At 37.4% G+C, this 6,719-nt stretch overlaps 1 long non-coding RNA gene across 1 annotated transcript; it reads left to right on the top strand.

Annotated features, from left to right (window-relative positions):
• The first annotated feature begins 5,184 nt into the window (after nucleotides 1–5,184).
• On the top strand, nucleotides 5,185–5,967 carry LOC143736664 (uncharacterized). Its single transcript, XR_013203544.1, has 2 exons — nucleotides 5,185–5,271; nucleotides 5,812–5,967. It is a non-coding gene; the product is annotated as an uncharacterized LOC143736664 (long non-coding RNA).
• The last annotated feature ends 752 nt before the right edge of the window (nucleotides 5,968–6,719 follow it).

Here is a 6,719-nt window from a genome sequence, read left to right as displayed (position 1 = left end):
TTATTTGAAAACGTGCTTATTTCATATTATCTTTTATATATAAAATAAAGATGTCCTGAAAGTGCTTTAAGTTGTATTTAAGTTTAAGTAGTATTGATTATATAATAAAAAATATAAAGTAGCTTTAGAAATGGTAAACAGTGTAAAAATAAAAGTATAGCCTACATTGCAAAAACTCACTTGATTAAAACCTTTACATTAATATATTTTCATATATTTTCACATAGGTTTAAAAAAACTGAGCTGAGAACTAACTGGTGCTTAAATTTTTTTTTTTTTTGACCCTTTAAGAATTTTCTGTTCCTGTTCGAGCAGGAAAAAAGTGAAGCATGGAGTGCTATTTGAATGTATTTATTTGTTGCTGCTGAAAAAAAAATACACACTCATTACGCAATATCTGTCTATCACATGTTATGTGTTGCTTCTCAATGTTTTTTTTATTTTTTTTTACTTTGTTTTTATTTTTTATTACTTAGTAGTTAAGTATAGGTTCCCTTAAGGTTGTCACAAAAAATCTGTTTGACCAGCATCACCAGCAAGACCATGCTGTAGACCAGCATCATTAATGAGACCTTGCTGGTTGGCCAGCATCACCATGCTGTTTGACCAGCATCACCAGCAAGACCATGCTGGTCCACCAGCTAAACCAGCACCAAACCAGCATAGACCAGCATAAACCAGCATGGAAATTATGCTGGTCTATGCTGTTTTTTTCACAAAGACGCGATTCATATTCAAATTTAATCATATTTAAGTCTTTTTGCGATTTACACGATATCAGGATTAGAACAATAATTTAAAAAAAACTTACTTCTCAGATGGATCCGTTGCTCCTCGAAATGATAATAAACCAGCACATGTTCTGAGGTAAATGTCCCAGGATTAATCCTCACACAGCCTCGCAAGACAAAACAGTACATTAATTGAATTAGATATTTTAAAAGTACAAACTTAAATGATTATAAAGATGTATTGCTCATGCTTGGGTGAATAGTATTCGCTGAGCTTTGTTTAAGTTTAGAGACGTGCTCCAGAAAAAAAAAGTTAACGGAGACAGAGAGGCAGAAACCCAGCTAACACAGTTACGTTGTGAAGACGTAACAGGACCGGCCCATATTCGTCGTAGCGACGTACCACATAACGTTCCAGCAACGTAACTTTGTGATTCCCATAATCGTCTCGTCCACGTCATAGTGTACGTCGCAAAAACGTGATGAGTACGTCTTAATGACCAAACTGGCATGTTGCGAGGACCTAACATCAAAGGACCATATTATGGCGCTTTTCCACTACACAGTACCAGCTCGGCTCGGCTCGACTCGACTCGCCTTTGTTTGGTTTTCCACTGTGTAAAAGTTGTACCTGTACCTGCTTTCGGGTACTTTTTTTCGTACCACCTCCGGCGAGGTTCTAAGCGAGCTAAGGCGATACTAAAATGTGACGTGAAAACAATGCCGACTGCTGATTGGTCAGAGAGAATCGTCACTATTCACTGCGTCATCATTGCACGCGCCAGATGGAGTATCCAGAATAACCCCGCCTTTTTTAAATAGTTTAGCCAGAGATAGTTACTAAACTTACTACTATTATTATGGCAACTCGGAAGAATACGCCGTGGTCAAACGAGGAGGTGCAGACATTCCTTTGTTTGGTTGCCGAAGAGAGGATCCAGCGAGAGCTTGATGGGGCAACGAGGAACGAAAGTCGTCGCTATGACGACCGGGTACTATTTGTGGCGATACTTTCTGCAATGGAAAACGGAACGAAAAGCGAGCCGAGTCGAGGCGAGCCAAGGCGAGTCGAGTCGAGTCGAGCTGGTACTGGTAATGGAAAAGCGCCATTAATCGTAGTGAAGTGCCAAATAACGTTCCAGCAACGTAACTTTGTGATTCCTGTATTCGTCGTGGCGACGTTATTGTGGTACGTCGCAAGAACGTGATGAGTACGTCTCAATGACCTAACTGGTATGTTGTGAGGACGTAACATCAAAGGACCGTTTTAGTCGGAACAACGACAAAAATACCACGTAAAAACAACAACAACAACAAAAAACACTGCATGCATTTAATCAGCATTTATTCAGTGTTACCTGTAGGCTACTATTGTGTATGCACCGCATGCATCAATGTGTCACACACATGTGTGCCTCAAGAATCAATCAACTAGAAAACATTTATACATATATATATATATATATATATATATATATATATATATATATATATATATATATATATATATTTTTTTTTTTTTTTTTTAAGTTAAGTTATTGAGAAGTGAAAATTTGGCATATACATTCATTTTTATTAATTTGATCTTACTTTAAGGAAAAAAAATGAAAATTTCAACAACAAAAAAAAATCAAAAAGTCTTATTCGTCTTCAAAAAGTAGGAGTGTTTCATCATCTTCATCATGCTGCTGCACACCTTTTCTCTGGTCCTGCTGCTGCACACCTTTTCTCTGGTCTTGCTGCTGCAAAATGAAAAGTATTTCAGTTTTATACAATTAATTGTACAATTAATTTTTTTCATTTGACTTTTACATTTGTTGAAATTAAATGTTAGATTCAGCTGGTCAATATAATTTATTTAAAATATGATGGTTTCATTATATTAATGATGTAAGATAACTATAAATATACTATAAATCCAGTAATTGTATTTACTAAATGCAATGGTTAAAATGCAGGAAACAAATAAATGCAATAGTGAGTTTATTAGGATTAGTGGATTACAAAATAGGATATAGGGATTACGTGAGAACCAGTTCTCTTCACACTTCATGCAGGGCCGGATTAAGAGTTCAGAGGCCCCTGGGCACAATGTCTTGTAGGCCCCCCCTTAGGCAGGTCAAATGTATATTTTGTCCAAGGACATTTTAATATGGCATTTACAGTTTTACTGACTTAAAAGGAACCTCGTTGTACTATGCTGGAGTAAAGTTCATAAATCGTCGCTCTTTCCCATTGGAATTTGTAAAACTATGTTGGGTGGACCTCTGTACCCCTAGGGGGGTTCGGGGGCATGCTCCCCCACAAGAAAATGTTTGTACATTTTAAGGTTAAATGCATCAATCTCGTGCTCTTTGAGAGATCAAAATTAAGAGCTCCAACCCATGAACTGCTCATTGAACAAAGAAAAAGCATTGATTTGTACCAGTAAAATAAAGAGGGCTCAAACATCTTTTTAGTTATGAGAGTCTCAGTCTACATTACATTATCAATGGTGTTTTAGGATGCCAAACAATTATTATAATAATGTAATAATGATTTATATAATTATTCCTATGTCGTAAAATCCATATAGCCTATAAATGTACTATTTAAATGAAAATGAATATTTCAAAAGTATATTATAGTCTACATTACAGTATAATACAGGAAAATTAAAATACTTTTGTCCTAATTTCTTCACTTGCAAGAAATAAACCCTTGAGCTTTTATTTAGGAGAAAACACCAGATAACCATGCTGATCGCGTGAGCAAAGAGCGCACTTTTCTTTAAATCACGCAGCACATACAGGATGCCTATTCTTAAAGTCTTGTGCTGTTTTATAAAGGCACAAAGCCATATCATGGTTTCGATTTTAGTTCGTTGGCAAAATATAACGCTAGAGACCTTTATGTTAGGGAAGGTTATACATTTTACATCTCATATGTGTTGGGAAAAGGGAGAAGACAGAGTTCGGCAAAAGGCGGATTCGAACTCGGGTCGAGCGCATCAAAAACTGCTTTCTAGCACTTCACGCGCTACGACCTGCACCACTGTAGCTATTCCGTGAATGGCGTCTTTTTGCTAAAAAGACAGGCACTTAGTGCAAATATACGCTCCGTTATCTAAAATATTTGTTTTCTTCCCCTCGCTTGGGCCACAAGTGCACATGGCGAACTTGCAATGAATACATTTTATCAGACCGGCCCTCGCGGCCTCGAAACACTACCGGCCCACCGGGGAAACTCCCGACTCTCCCGATTGACACTCCGCCCCTGGTGCCCAGGGCCCCTTAGATGTCGTGGGCCCCTGGGCAAGTGCCCAGTTGCCCTAATGGTTAATCCGGCCCTGACTTCATGACAGTAGGTGTCGACATGCACCTATTGATGTTGGTTCGCAACCCGCCATAAAAACCACATGAAGAAGGACGTTCGGCAGTTGTTGAACGATATAAGAAAAAACTCCAGCTGCGCGCTATGTGAGTAACCATGAATCATATCTTTCATTTTAATATTTTATTTGTTGTTAGGATTGTCAGATGTCAACTATATGTAAATTATGACGAGGTGAGATGCCTTGTGCCTCCTTTTTAAATCAATATTTTGTGTCAAATTATTGATTTATTTGTTAGGTAGCCATGTAATAATTGGGATAATGTATAGCGATGCTGTTGTTATAGCGAATACAACCCCTTCAGGCGGATTCAAGACCACTCCGTTCGCGTCGGGGTCCTGATCAGCCTGTCGGATCGCTCTACATTATCCCTTACACATTTAACGTAACTTCACTTACCACAAATGTCACTGTATGTTTTAGCGGGGACAGTAGTCTAATGGACCTGAATTAAAAAACTAAAAATACGTGAACAACAATCTTTATATGAAAAAAATAAAATCAACTCGAGCTCGTCTATATCAGTCTATATCCACCACCATCTTCAACCAACAAACGTTAATTCCGTTATGGCAGTTATTTAGTATGACTGACGAGGAGGATTCTATGCATTTTTAAATGTCTTATTTCCGCTCTCACTCTGGACATAATGATATACAGTAATAGGCAATTTGGTTGGAATTTGGTGAAGGCCATATGTAGCATACCAGTAGTGCACTTAGTGTGCCCCTCAGTTTAATTGTGTGTGTATATATACTGTGATATATCATTATACCGGTATACCTTTACAACCCTAACTGGGTCAGGGGATTATGACATGCCGGTAAGTTAGGCTATAGCTTGTTAAGAATGTCTGGATTGGAAGAAAATGATGAGATACATTAGAGGGGATCCAGTGTCCAGCTGAAGCAAGATGGATGCTGCCTTACCACCAGGAGATGTTCTGGCTGGGATTAATGTATTAACATCTTGGATGATGATGATGACACTGCAGCTAATGTTGAGGCTGTTGCTCTGTGTATACATGGATAGTTCATTCATGGGGAAATTGTTTAGAGAGTGCATTCTCGCAACCTAACAATTGATGCTCATTACTGTGCCCTCTGTTTCTGTGTTCAAGTGCCTAGTGTCATAGTTTACTTCCTGGCTTGAAGGATGAAGCTGTAGGTAAGCAAATTAAAATGCCACACAACTACCTGACACCTTATCACTATTTTATATATGTGCATTTTAAGTAATATCAATCAAACTGAAGCTTTGCAACTGTTTAAAATTAATTTTGTTTTGTGAGAAGAACAGTTGCAACTTTGAACTTTGCAACTGTTCTCCTCACGAAACAAAATACATTTTAAACAAATCTGGTAGCAACACAATAACAGAAAAGTTAATGTTTTATGTTAGTTTAAGAAATGTCAAACAAATTTTGCCTACGTAGGTGATTGTAGCCCGTATAGGTATCATGCATGAGACTGTCTGAATACAGGCAGAATTCACATTTTTGTTGTAAAAAGAGACACATTATGCAGAAGTATAATTTCCTGTTATGTGTGTTCGTCAGAGCCTGCAGAGTCACCTTTTGCAGCCTGACTTTTTGACAGTTTGTCAGTTTAAATTAACATTAAATTATGGTTGTAGAATGTGATATAGCCCAAGATTACATGAGAATGTATGTCTTACCTGTATCTTTTTTGTGTTTTTGTTTTCCAGTAATTCAGCAATTGGACTTGTTTCCATCCTTTTTGGCCTCTTCTGCACTTGGAGTCATTGCTTTCATCCGATTCAGCGACTGTCGATCTGCATTTCTGTTTGCATTACTCTGCTTAAATTTTAAACCCTTAGCAACAATAAAAGGGTTTTCCATTTTGGCTGTAGTTGTAGTCAAGTTTTTTTTACCTTGATTTATTGTGCTTGTGTGGAGATTTGCTATGTGACAATTATTTATTTCACAGCAATTCATCTCTGGGAGGATGCAAAGATATATATATATACTATATATATATATATATATATATATATATATATATAGTGGCATGAAAAATAACCACTTATAAGCATTGTCATACATTAATTCAAATGTTTAATCTTGGCTAACGTTCCAGAAACGTTGTGGGCACATCCTCAAAAGACGTCGCTAGTTTATCCCATGGAGAACGTTGTAGAGACGTGGTCAACTGGTCTCCAGATAACTTTCCAGAAAATTGTGTTGCACCAATTATCCTAGTGAAATGCCATTTATATATTATTTGGGAAATGTACTTAATTCAGCAAAAATTGTATTAAGTTATCTGGTGACCAGTTGACCACGTCTTTACAACGGGATGAACTAGCGACGCCTTTTGAGGACGTGCCCACAACGTTTCTAGAACGTTAGCCAAGATTATAAAAAAATGGAACTTTACCACGACGTCCTCACAACGTTGTCATAAAGTAATGTCGCGCTGACCAAATGACGACTAACTGACGACGTCGTCACAACGTGCTGTGTTAGCTGGGAAGGACACCCTGTTTATTTTCTTTATTTTACAAAAGCACACGGTTTTGATGTTAATGAGTGTACACAAAAAAATAAGACCCTCTATAGTTTATAATCATGTATTGATTTTATTTATATGACC

This window comes from Siphateles boraxobius, unplaced genomic scaffold (assembly GCF_051911475.1).
Source record: "Siphateles boraxobius isolate OS27281-9 unplaced genomic scaffold, OSU_SipBor_1 130, whole genome shotgun sequence".
Classification (NCBI taxonomy): Eukaryota; Metazoa; Chordata; class Actinopteri; order Cypriniformes; family Leuciscidae; genus Siphateles; species Siphateles boraxobius.
This window is presented reverse-complemented; position numbering and strand designations above follow the sequence as displayed.